Source organism: Dreissena polymorpha, unplaced genomic scaffold, assembly GCF_020536995.1.
Source record: "Dreissena polymorpha isolate Duluth1 unplaced genomic scaffold, UMN_Dpol_1.0 chrUn009, whole genome shotgun sequence".
Lineage (NCBI taxonomy): Eukaryota > Metazoa > Mollusca > Bivalvia > Myida > Dreissenidae > Dreissena > Dreissena polymorpha.
In genome coordinates this window covers 377,952-391,003 of record NW_026273323.1, presented here as the reverse complement: position 1 = coordinate 391,003, position 13,052 = coordinate 377,952, and the positions used below count along the sequence as shown (strand labels likewise).

General features: G+C 33.0%; 1 protein-coding gene across 2 annotated transcripts in view; it reads left to right on the top strand.

Moving 5' to 3' along the window:
* The window catches only part of LOC127863474 (cell adhesion molecule-related/down-regulated by oncogenes-like), a 116,996-nt gene that overhangs the window by 27,790 nt on the left and 76,154 nt on the right, over window positions 1–13,052 (top strand). Inside the window, exons 1-2 of one of the 2 annotated variants that reach the window (XM_052403023.1) lie at window positions 339–447; window positions 12,768–12,822. The gene's annotated coding sequence lies outside the window, so the exon portion shown is untranslated. Of the gene's footprint in view, window positions 1–338; window positions 448–12,767; window positions 12,823–13,052 lie in introns of those variants that run through there. The other variant, XM_052403021.1, reaches the window with a different exon arrangement.

Sequence of the window (13,052 nt, the reverse complement as noted above, 5' to 3'; positions counted from 1 at the left end):
ACAGAAAAAAACTACACAAAGAACAGCGCATATTTTGTTTGCAGTCTGCAGGGTATGAAGTAAACAGCTTGACTTTTAACAGTGAATTTGCGAGAAAACAAAACCAAAGGCCAGAAGTGTTTAACCAGTTGAAAAGCATATTTTCAAGCATCCACACTGTTTCTTAGCAACAAGACACTGGTCTAGAGTGACAACTCACTCATTAAAACGGCCTTTTGTATCCCTACAAAGACTAGATACAAATTGTAGTTTCACTCCCTGATAGGGAGGTGTAGTTGAAAGAGGCAAATATCTTATTATGTCATTTTTATGACCGTTTAAATCATTGCTTTAAGATTGTCTTGGAAGGTGGATGTCTTATTTTGGGGAATGATAGTTTTTTCATGAGGATGGATTAGGGTTTCTGTAATTTTTTGGATACATTCTGGAATTGCCAAACTAGTACTGGTACGTTGTATTCGATCAATTTGATTATTATTAATTATCATAATAAATAATGCATGATTGTGCTTATTTGTTTTTGTTTAAGGGTGTTTTTTTTCATCTCGTCATAATATTTAGGAAATAATAATTAAATAGATTACATAGATTTATGTTGAACTTGACATTGTTCTACAAATTTCATATTTTGCTTTAATTTATAATTAAAATTGGGTTTAATTTTTGCTATGACTAATGCATTCATCATGTTTATTATAATTTATACAAAGACAACAATTTTGTTTTGAAAACAATAGCATTTAAGTACTACTGTGTTTGTTCATATAGAACAGTGTAATTATTTGGTTGCCTAGTTGCACCATTAAGAAAGTGATATTTGTTGACTTGATTGTGGTCATGCATTTTTTAAACTATTTTTCTGACATCTACAATCTCAAATTTATAATTTATTACATGGCTCAATCTAAAACTATAATGGTGGATAATATTTCACTGTGAAAATCAAAATTTCATTTTCTTTAGAAAAAAATCCTGTAAAGTGTGATACCCATTTCAGTCCATTATAGGCGTGAAACGTGTGTGCATTCATCTGATGTTGAGGTTTCGTGTTTCGCGCTCATTGATTTGCCTGGACTCTGTCAATCGAATCTAATTACTACAATAACCAGCGGTTATCTCAGTCCTATGTGCCGCAGTTTGAAGTTAGTCCCGTCCGAATGTACCTTGTAATTTTGTAAATCATTGAAAAACAAGTTGGATCGTTTAGAGGAGAATTTTGTTAGTATGTGTGGTGGATGATGGACAAGTTCTGAAGAATATTTGAATGTGCTAATTTAGTGTTTTTAAACCATCTGCATGGAACATTTTTGTTTGTTTTTAAAGTAAGTGTAATTGTGTTGTACATGTATGGTATTTTGTTCAATGGGATTTTTAGCAACATTAGGTACTTGTTTGTATGTTAAAAAGTGAATATGTAAATAAAACATATACATAATAAACAACACAATTCTGTTCTTGCATAAGCTAGGAATTAATGTGTAAGTCTTTATAATCATTCTATCCCTGTGAACATTTATAGAATAATTCTATATTTATTCATGAACCTTTTTAGAAACAGATAGTTATTATTGTGATGTACAGACTTTGTTCATTCTAAAATACCTATAATCATGAACACATCACACAGTTTGGACAATTTCATGATTGTTATAATTTGTTTGTCCATTCTTCCTTTTTACAAAAAAATGGAGCTTTGAGCGTTTTTTTTCAATGTTCTCAAAAAGCTTAAAATTTATTCTTCAAAATGCATTTTGTTCAACAGTCAGCATTTATAATAATTGCCAAAATGCTTTGAATAGATTGCAAACACAGCCAAGCAATTCAGAATATTTTCTTTGATTTTTTTTTCAAATGCTCCATTTTTTGTAAGGTAGTTGAAATATAATATTCATTCACCTTCAAAAGCGTTTAAGTAATATCAGTTGTTAAACTACTTTGGGATCCGTCGACATTAAATGTAATTAATAAGGGTAAAAATATGAGGGGAAATTATTATTAAGACTGTAATTCATCGGTTTGTTATTAAGTAAATTATAATCAGCCATCAAATTATGTTACATAAAGGATTATCTTGCAATTATGCCATACAGCCGTAACTGTTATTTATGGATTTTAATACGGAAATGTAGTATCATGCATTTTCTAAAATAAAAAAATACCTTTTAAATTAATAAAGCAATTTTTAATGTTGAAAAATATATTTTAAATGAAAACATGATAAACTATTTTATTTTTTACATGACCACTTTACATTATAATTTGTTTTAAAACATTTTGTTCCGAAAACGTGTTAAATATTGTTTTTGTGGGATTCTGCAAACCATTAAAACTTTGTGACTTTTACATTCTCGACTTTTTTAGGAGGGGCTGCTGCCTCAATTCTACTTGTATCGGTGTCAGCATTGGCGTCTAGATTAAAGTTGTTTCTACCAGCTAATTTCTTTATTGAATTTTTCAATAAAAGGAAGTCTCCTCTATACAGTAATATAGTGTATAATGCTGAAAGTGTTGTCCCTTGTTAGCCTGTGGGCACATGCATTAAGCCCAGTTTTCCCAGAATGAGGCTGACATATGCCTAATATGTTCTGATCCCAATGATGTAATGTATGTATATGGTGTCTTCCTTGCCAGCAAGGATTTCTCAGTTTGATTATTTCCTTCTGGGAAAGATGAAAAATAGATACTGATTAAAATAAGGCATAGGTTCTAAGGAAGGCGTGTGCAACCAAAGGTCTTCATGGTGAGAAATTGTGAATCAGTTTCTTATAAATTTGACTGTCAGACTGGTGATAAATTTACAAAATGAAGGGTTCTGTTACATACAAGTACTAAATAGAACTCAATAAGCAGTGTTTTACTGCCAAATCTTGGTGTGATTTAGTAAAATCAGGGTGCCCCACATGAGGTACGCTAATGTTTTGGGCTAATGCGATTTTGATGTGTACAATAGCAGTGGCAGACTTTTTTGTAATTTGGTGTATACATTTAGATTTTGAAGGCAGTCTCTAACTTTATTGAAGAAATATGGTAAGAGTTCAGCTATCAGGCTGCCATAGGATAGTCTCCTCTCCCAACTCCTATGGGTACTTGGATGCATTCAGAGGGCGATGAGGGGGGGGGGGGAGTGTAGGGAAAGGGGGTTGTTAGCTGATGTTAAGCAATAACTGTTATGATAATGTTTTTTTTTTTATGAACTGTAATAATTTTTGTGATATTAGCTGGACTGTTTTCAGAGAAAACCCGAGGTATTGTCATAGCCAGCTCGCCGTCGGCCGTCTGCTGTTAGCGTCTGCCATCCACGTCGTGCTAAAACCTTTACATTTGTCTCTAAAATCAAAGTGCTTCCACATACAAATTTGAAACTTCATATGTAGACGCACCTTAATCATTTCTACACGCCACACTCATTTTTGGGTCACTAGGTCAAAGGTCAAGGTCACTGTGACCTCTAAAAAACAAATAATAAAAAAATACTGACAATCTTTAATTTATTCAAAACTGCACCCGCAGCCGAGCGTTGGCACTCGTTATGCGGTGCTCTTGTTTGTGTTTGAATTGCTGTTTTATTTATTTAAATATTTGTTTGGTTTTATGAGATTTTTTGTTCTGCATTTTATAGTCATTATTTGTTTGTTTAGAGCATAGTTGTATTAGTTACCTAATTTTTTTTCATTACAGACGACTTTCTGTTCTGTATTCAGCGTTAGTTATGCTGTTTAGAAGGTTACAGCCTCTGTTATGTAAATAATATTATTATGAAACTGTATTTACAATACATTTCTACTATGCTGGTGTTTTGTCGTTTCTAATTATATACTGTTGTTATATAATTCACAAACGTTGTAAATTTGTCAATTAGACAGTCTGTGAACACGCAAGTCTCACTGCACGTATACAAAGAGTTTGTGGTGTATATTATTACAAGCTATGAATGAGCATAATAAATACTTTCATAAAACCATTTACACTTTCCTCCCCACTGATTCTTATATAAAATCAAAAAAATACATCAGTAAGTATAAAGTTACCATGTAACATGTAAAGTTAAATAATTTGTAATGGTATAATTGGTTGCTTTGTTAACGTTTTTATTTTTGTGACCTATTTATACTTGCTTACCATTGTATATTAAATATAAGTCATTAATACACTATAAGGTCTGTGTGGGATTGTCAGAGTGTTAGCACAATAAGTGTAGTAAACAGTGTATTATATCTATAAAGATATTTCTCTTTGGTCTTTGTTGGTATCAGATCTATATAGCCAGCCAATTGAAAAAACAGACTTTTATGAAAGGTGAAAAACTTAATGAGCCTATTCTGTTGCGATATTATGTATTCCATGTGCCGGTAAAGGATAAGTGGTTTCCTGAATATCAAGTATTATGAATTAACAAGCCTCTAGCAGACTTTGATTAAAGGATTCTGACGATATCTGTGTTTTTTGGCAGTCTTTCACACTTAACTCTGAAACAACACTTTCAGAGGCTCCCTGCTTCATGTCATGTTGTTAACCTCTGATCTTTAAAGCATTGTTCATGTTTTCCTTCTTGAAACACTGCAGAAAACCCGTCACCCTAAGTGTCCCTTTACCTCTCAGATATCCAGTTTGACCCATTTGTAGTCCCTTAAAAAATATAATTCATTTAAAGATCTTTCTTTGTAGATTCAATTTTTAAAGGCTTAATTTCCTTTACAAGCCCTAAGACACAGACAAGTCTCAGGTTGGTCTGGTTCTGTGCTGGTTGCATATGGCCATTTTCATTTTGCTTCCGAGTGGGAAAGGTCCAGGAAGGTCATGAACATTCTTTCATTTTGCTTCTGAGTGAGAAAGGTCCAGAAAGTTCATGAACATGCTTTCATATTGCCTCTGAGTGTGAATGATTCAGGAACTTAATGAACATTCTTTCATTTTGCTTCTAAGTTGGAAAGGTTCAGAAAGTTAATGAACATGCTTTCATTTTGCCTTTGAGTGGGAAAGGTCCAGAAAGTTCTTGAACATTCTTCCATAATGCCTCCCAAGTGGGAAACGTCCAGGAAGGTTATGAACATGCTTTCATATTGCTTCTGAGTGGGAAGAACATGCTTTTATTTTACTTCTGATTAGGATAGGTCCAGGAAGTTTATGAACATGCTTTCATTTTGCTTCTTAGCAGGAAAGGTCCAGGAAGTTCATGAATATGCTTTCATATTCCCTTTGAGTGGGGAAGGTCCAGGAAATTCATGAACATGCTTTCATATTGCTTCTGAATGGGAAAGGTCCAGGAAGTTCACAAACAGGCTTTCACATTGCCTCTGAGTGGGAAAGGTCCAGGAAGTTCATAACCATGCTTTCATAATTGCTTCTGAGTGGGAAGAACATGCTTTTATTTTACTTCTGAGTAGGATAGATCCTGGAAATTCATGAACATGCTTTCATTTTGCTTCTGAGCAGGAAAGGTCCAGGAAGATCATGAATATGATTTCATATTGCCTCTGAGTGGGAAAGGTCCAGGCAATTCATGAATATGCTTTCATATTGCTCTTGACCGGGAAAGCTCCAGGAAGTTCATGAACATGCTTTCATATTTCTTCTGAGTGGGAAAGATCCAGGAAGGTTATGAACATGCTTTAATATTACCTCTGAGTGGGAAAGGTCCAGGAAGGTTATGAACATGCTTTCCTATTGCTTCTGAGTGGGAAGAACATGCTTTTATTTAACTTTTTATTAGGATAGGTCCGGGAAGTTCATGAACATGCTTTCAGTTTGCTTCTTAGCAGGAAAGGTCCAGGAAGTTCATGAATATGCTTTCATATTTCAACTGAGTGGGAAAGGTCCAGGAAGTTCATGAACATGCTTTCATATTGCCTCTGAGTTGGAAAGTTCCAGGAAGTTCATAAACATGCTTTCACATTGTATATGAGTGGGAAAGGTCCAGGAAGTTCATGGACATACTTTCATATTGCTTCTGAGTGGGAAAGGTCCAAGAAGTTCACAAACATGCTTTTATTTTACTTCTGAGTAGGATAGGTCGATGATATTCATGAAAATGCTTTCATTTTGCTTCTGAGCAGGAAAGGTCCAGGAAGTTCATGAATATGGTTTCGATTTGCTTCTGAGTGGGAAAGGTCCAGGAAGTTCATGAACATGCTTTCATTTTGCTTCTGAGTGGGAAAGGTCCAGGAAGTTCATGAATATGCTTTCAAATTGCTTCTGAGCGGGAAAGGTCCATAAAGTTCATGAACTTGCTTTCATTTTGCTTCTGAGTGGGAAAGGTCCAGGAAATTCATGAACCAGCTTTCATTTTGCTTCTGAGCAGGAAAGGTCCAGGAAGGTTATGAACATGCTTTAATATTACCTCTGAGCGGGAAAGGTCCAGGAAGGTTATGAACATGCTTTCATATTGCTTCTGAGTGGGATGAACATGCTTTTACTTTACTTCTTATTAGGATAGGTCCAGGAAGTTCATGCACATGCTTTCATTTTGCTTCTTAGCAGGAAAGGACTAGGAAGTTCATGAACATGCCTGCACATGGCACAAATCTCTAAATAAGTTTAATCATGTTTACAGTAAATTCTCCATCATAAGTCTATCCTCTAATAAAGCCATATGGAGGGGGGGGGGGGGTTACATATTTGTTTATTAAGTTCATGGACAAATTAATTGTCAATATTGTCCAGGAACATCCACAATGATTGTTACACATGTATATTGCTAATTATTAAAAACGTGTAACTTTCTCTGACAATTGATTTTTAAAGATTTTTAATATCATGTGTTATCACTGCTTTAGTGTTTATTGTGCATTATGAAGTAAAATTAAGTATTTTATAATGTTGGACTGCTACAAATGTTCCAAAGTTCCATTTCTCTTCAATTTTATATTTATTTTATTATTTATTTTTTAGTATATTTTTCTTGTATATTATTATTTTCTTCAATTTCTTTACAAAAGAGGCTATGATTATTTTAGCTTTAATTGTTGTTGTTTGTGAACAATATGAATATCTTGCAGCTTTATGTTTTAAATGCGAAAAAAGCACATTAAGGACATTATAAAAAGAATAAATTATTATTTGTGTGTATTGTATCCAGAAGTGTTTACTCCATGATACATCTCTATCCTGCTTTACAACAGAAAGGCACGTGAAAATCAAATGACAATAAACTAAATTGCCGAGTGTATAATTAAGGAACATAAAAACAATCTTAAAATGTACTAGAATTTGAAAAGGAAAACATCTGGACGATTTTGGTTTCAAACAGGGGTAAAATATTAAAACTGTACCGGCTTCAGTTGAAATGTACTTTAACTGGGTGAACTTATCAACTTGGCCTCTAAATTATCGGTAATATTCAAGGGTTTCACAATGTGACAGGTCTGATATAAACTCAACTGGCATTTTGGTGCCATGGCCCCTAACTAAGTCTATAAAACAAGTTTTATTGCCTTTCTTTATATTATTCTTAACGGCATTTTAATATCTCTTTAATCTTCTGGGCTGACTCCCTAGGTCCTGAAGTTTTCTGTACTGTTGGAAGCATCCTGTTCATAATATCGTTTTGGCCTCCTCCTTCTTTTAACCCTTTGCATGCTGGGTAATTTGTTGTCTGCTAAAATGTCGTCTGCTGAATTTCTAAAATTAGCATTTTCTTCGATTTTTTTTCAAAGAATACTATCAGAATAGCAAACAGTTTGGATCCTGATGAGATGCCACGTTCTGTGGCGTCTCATCTGGATCCAAACTGTTTGCAAAGGCCTTCAAAATTCGGTTCCAGCACTAAAAAAGTTAAGAATGTTAAGGTTGTAAAGTTGTATTAAGGTCGCAACAGGTGATTGATGGACAACTTTAAACAACGTCATTAAGAAGTCATAAATATTTTTGTCATGCACCTTCACTTGGTTAAAATATACTTGTGAGCTAACTGCTATCTCATATTAATAAAAAGCAATAAAACATGTTACTTGTTTTTAATTTTAGCATCTTCATTAACCAAGACTGACTGTTTATTTTTCAATAAAATAGTAAATCATTTGAACAAAAGTAGCAAGGATTGAATCATTATAAAATTATGTAAGCATATTAAACAAAATTATTAAAAACAGTACATGAAAAATGATGTATAATCCAAATATGTATAATGTGAAAATTGCTCTAGTCACTCTGGAACACATTTCATAGAAAGAAATAATTATGGTTAAATCTATGCAACACTAATTCAACAGCCAATACAGTTGAAAGCACTGAACAGTCTCTTATTTGGTAACACAATTAAAAGTTTGAATGTTGTGAATGTTCAAGACAATATTTTTAATCAGAGAAGTCTCCACAAAATTGAATTTTTTGTGATGATAGAGATTTTTGGATTCAAAACCAAAAAATTAATTTTGTTCATAATCACACTGTAGAGGTTAAGAACTGTGGCAATTTTTTTTGTTTGTAAATTACACCTGTATTTTGACAATTTGAACTGGCTAAAAATTGTTTTTTTATAAGCCTTTATTATGCTTCCCCCAAAATTTTGGGGGGGAGCATATAGTCGCCGCTTCGTCTGTCCGTGTGTCCGTCCGTGCACAATTTTTGTCCGGGCTATTTCTCAGCAATTAATGACCGGAATTCAATGAAACTTTATGGGAAGCTTCACTACCAACAGGAGATGTGCATATTATCAGCCGGTTATGGTCGGATGATTTTGCACACAGTTATGGCCCTTTGAAATTTTCTATAAACTGTACATATAGTGCAATTCTTGTCCCCCCAACTACTGACTGGAATTCAATGAAGCTTTATGGGAAGCTTAATTACCTTGAGGAGATGGGCATGTTATTTGTGGGTTCTGGTTAGATGATTTATTTAGAGAGTTATGGCCCTTTGAAATTTTTAAGTTGCTAAACCATCCATCGTATTATTTTGTCCAAAGTTATGCCCCTCAAGATGTTTCCTTTTATCTGAATATATAGTGCAATATTGTGACCAAAAAAAACTTTGGGGAGCATCACCCATCTCCGACGGTTTCTTGTTTTAATAGGTTTTTGTGTTTAGACAATTGATTTCCTTGTTTAACTGTAAACAAAAAATGCTCTTTTTGTGTGTGCTTGTTACAATATATTCCATGTGAGTTTCCGGCCATGATATCCGAACATTTATGAGTGAACGTGAGATTCCTTTTTGGCAGCATCCGAAGCACTACGTAGTTCTCACAAGCTGCCCGAAGACAATCTTGTGTTTGCTCGTAAATGTTTGGATGTCAATGTGAGAAATTCACATGGAAAATATTGTCACACAACAAATAAAAACAAGAAGTTTGCATCTCATTAAATATATGTTACCAGACCACAGCTAGCTCTGAAATTTTTGCTATTGCTACTACAAACACTATTTTCGATGGCTTAACTTTATTTTACGAAATATTCATTGATTTTGAGTAGTTATGTGGCTTTCAATGACTTACCCAATCAGAAAATGGTATTGAGAAAGGTTCATAGAGGAAATTTAATGTGCAGCTATTTTCATCAATTATTTTACAAACAGCAGCTATTTTCATCAATTATTTTACAAACAAAAAAATCAACACAGTTTTTTGCAACAGATGTATCAAATAACCCAGCTTATTATAAAAAAAAGTAGATTTATGGTTTCATTCAAAATTGGAGCCCAAAGACTTCCTATTGGGGATATTTTGTCCTAAGTAATGGCTAACCTTGGGTTACACAGTATTATTTTTGTAAAGTTGTAAGCCATTTCTGAAGGAAGAAAAGAATTGAAAGGTGTCCTGTTACTAAACATGACTTTGAGGTGTGTACTCTGTCTTATTATCCATTTGATTTCAAGTTCTTCTTGTGACAGATTTTCCTCGACTATTGTGTAAAATGAGATTAGATAATAACAGAAAATATCTTTAACGATAAGTGTCATCCGTTGTGTATAATAACATTTATCAAATAGCCTTATTAAATTTACATTAGCAGTGTATTGTATGCAGTTGAAATAACTTTATTTCTTTGTACTCCCTGTTCTCACTGAACCTGTTTTGCATTTGAATTTAAAATAACTATCTGTCTTAAACAATTTAATATTGTTGATACACGTTATGTGATATTTTCTGGTTGTCTATCCAGTAATGTTAGAAATGCACTAATGTAGAATTTAATACTCTTGATTCCTTAATATATTCTGATCTTTTCTTGTTTGATAATTTTTTGCCCATCACCAGGTCGAAGATCCACCAGTTATATACTGATTATATTTCAATTTTTATAAGATGATGACATTTATTTTTAGGAAAAAAATGCACTATTTCACTGAGTGTCTTATTGTCAGGAATGGTAATTATTCATTTGATAATTTTGACAACCCCTTGCATTTAACCCAGAGGCATCAGGTAATTCATCATTTATTAGAATTGTACAGTATTTAATGTCAATTTTATACCTTTTCATACATAATTCTATACAGTATTAAATTGACAATTGACAATTTTCAAAATAATTAATTGTCATATATTCCACAATTAATGTATTCATTATGTTTTAACTAGCAAACTAACTCTCATGACTTAGATATAATCTGGCACGAGTTGTCATATCATACCATATTTTATTAAACCAGTTCAGGAATTTTGTAAGCAAGCCTTTGGCGATCTTACTAACGAATTTCCTGGACGAGCTAGTTTAATATAATATGGTATGAAATGACAACAAGTGTCAGATCTTTTTTATCGCATGCTTTTAAATGAGCAAATTAAATAAATATTTACGCAAACATAATGATAAATCCCGAATGTTGTTTACATTTCGTGACGTCATTTGACGTTGCAACGTCATTGCAGCAAAATAACAAAATGCGCTTGGTCAATCGAACGAGAACTAAGCCAATCAAAACTCTTAAAAAGTATATTACAAATGTGTACGATAAAAATATTCGTAATGGTTATATTACATGGGAAACAGGGTATGGCATGTGATAAAAATGTTTAATTGATTGGTTCATTAACAGATAATCATCATTCGAAATTGGTAGAATAATCAAGTGGTACGCTTTTCCTCAATAATTTGGAAAATACGTTGAGTATAAGTATAGCGGTTATGTTTCGCTGTTCATCAAGTACAGCTGCGTGTCGCAGTCACTGTGATAGTTTAGCTGGCTTTTGCTTCTATAGGACCCGAGATCAAATTCAGGGGACTGCAATATTTGTCATCAACCTGTTTTTCTTGCTATTGTACTGAATTAAGACAATGAAATGCATTGAAGATTTGATAGTGAACATTTTAAAAAATAATCAAAATCTGTAAACAAGTACCTGTCAGTGTATCATTGTATGTGCTGTGGGAACACATATGGTGCATAATAAACAAACCAATAATAATATTGACATATATATATAAATATATATATATAGCCAATTGCTAACGTGACTTTGTTTATAATTAATAACTGAAATTGTTTGGACAATGGTTAATTCAATGTAGCACTGGCCTTAACATGTTTTAAAAAGTAAATTCAGGTATGTAAGCTTTGCATACTGTTTGTTTGGTGAGGAGGTTTTGCTATTTTACTTTCAATACTAAGTGAACATCTTGAAGGAAATAGCACAATTTGTGGTATTTTAAGAATTGGTTTCCTTGTTTAACCAGAAACCCAGAAAATCTGTTTATCACTTTGTCTACAGTTCTGAAAGATTGATTTATGGACAAACAGAAGAGGTTCAGATAGTCTTTCAGCTTTTGAAGTTCATGTGATTTTTAAGAGTCTAGTTCATAATGGCCACAAACTGTTTAACAGACTCTGTAATGTTTGTGTGGGTGATCACCTCAAGATATTTAAATATTGGTATGGATTTATGAAAATGTGAACTACCTCTGCAAAATGTTGTTCATGATTTCATGAACACTTCAAGCCAAGCAGGAACTGTTCATGAACAGTTCTTGAAAAGTTCCTGAGTTTGGTTCATGAACTTTTGGACATGAACACTTCATGTCATAAGGGTTCAAGAATAGTTCATGAACACTTCATGCCATAAGGGTTCAAAAATAGTTCATGAACACTTCATGCCATTAGGTTTCAAGAATATTTCGCAAACACTTCATGTCATTAGTGTTCATGAACAGTTCATGAACTAAAATTCATGAACATTTTACAGACATAGCCCATTTTCTGTTCACTGACTATTCATGAACTATTCATGAACTTGGTTCATGAACAATTCATGAATTATTCATGAACTGCAAAACAACATTTTGCAGGGGTAATCTTTTAAGATTATTCATTTCACCGTTACTGATACTGATTATTGAAGATTTGAAATTTCATTATCATTATCCAACATAGTTCTGATATTTCATAGCAGGCATCAGTGATGTTAAATTCAAATAACTGTATTTTATTATACTGTGATGTTATGGACTTTGTAAAATGCCAATTTTACATATTATTTCAATTAAAGTATGTTATATGTTACACTTTACTTTCATATTATTGTATTAGTCTTTTAAAACCTTATCACACCAATTTACAATTATTTCTGGATTATTTATCACAGCTATTATTTGAGTCAACACGTTTTACTTGGCCAAATCAGTGTCTTATGTTTGATGATTTATTTTGTTTTTTAAGTGAAATTTCATGCAATTATTGCATCAAATTGTCATTAAGGCAAGTACAAAAACATTACCCCATTGTGCAACACACTGAAAATAAGTGCAAGAATTTATTTCTCATATTTAATCCCTGATGCCATGCAAACTGAGTAATGTGATTTTAATGATGTTTGTATCTTCTATTTCCAGGTTGAATATTTTTCTCTAGAAGACTGGATGAAAGATGGATTAATATCTCAGAAAGGTAAGGTAACTATATTCATATTGGAGCCATAGCCAACGCTACTTTGAATGCTTTTTTCCATGCCCTGTCTGTATAATAATTTGCAGTTATGTTTTATAAACACATTAAATAACATGTCATTGTTCACCACAGCTATATGTTCGTGACTTTTGTCCGTCTTCAATATCGGGAATCAGCAGCTTCCAAAATGTCCATATAAAAAAACACATTCGAAAGGCCTGGATTTGAAC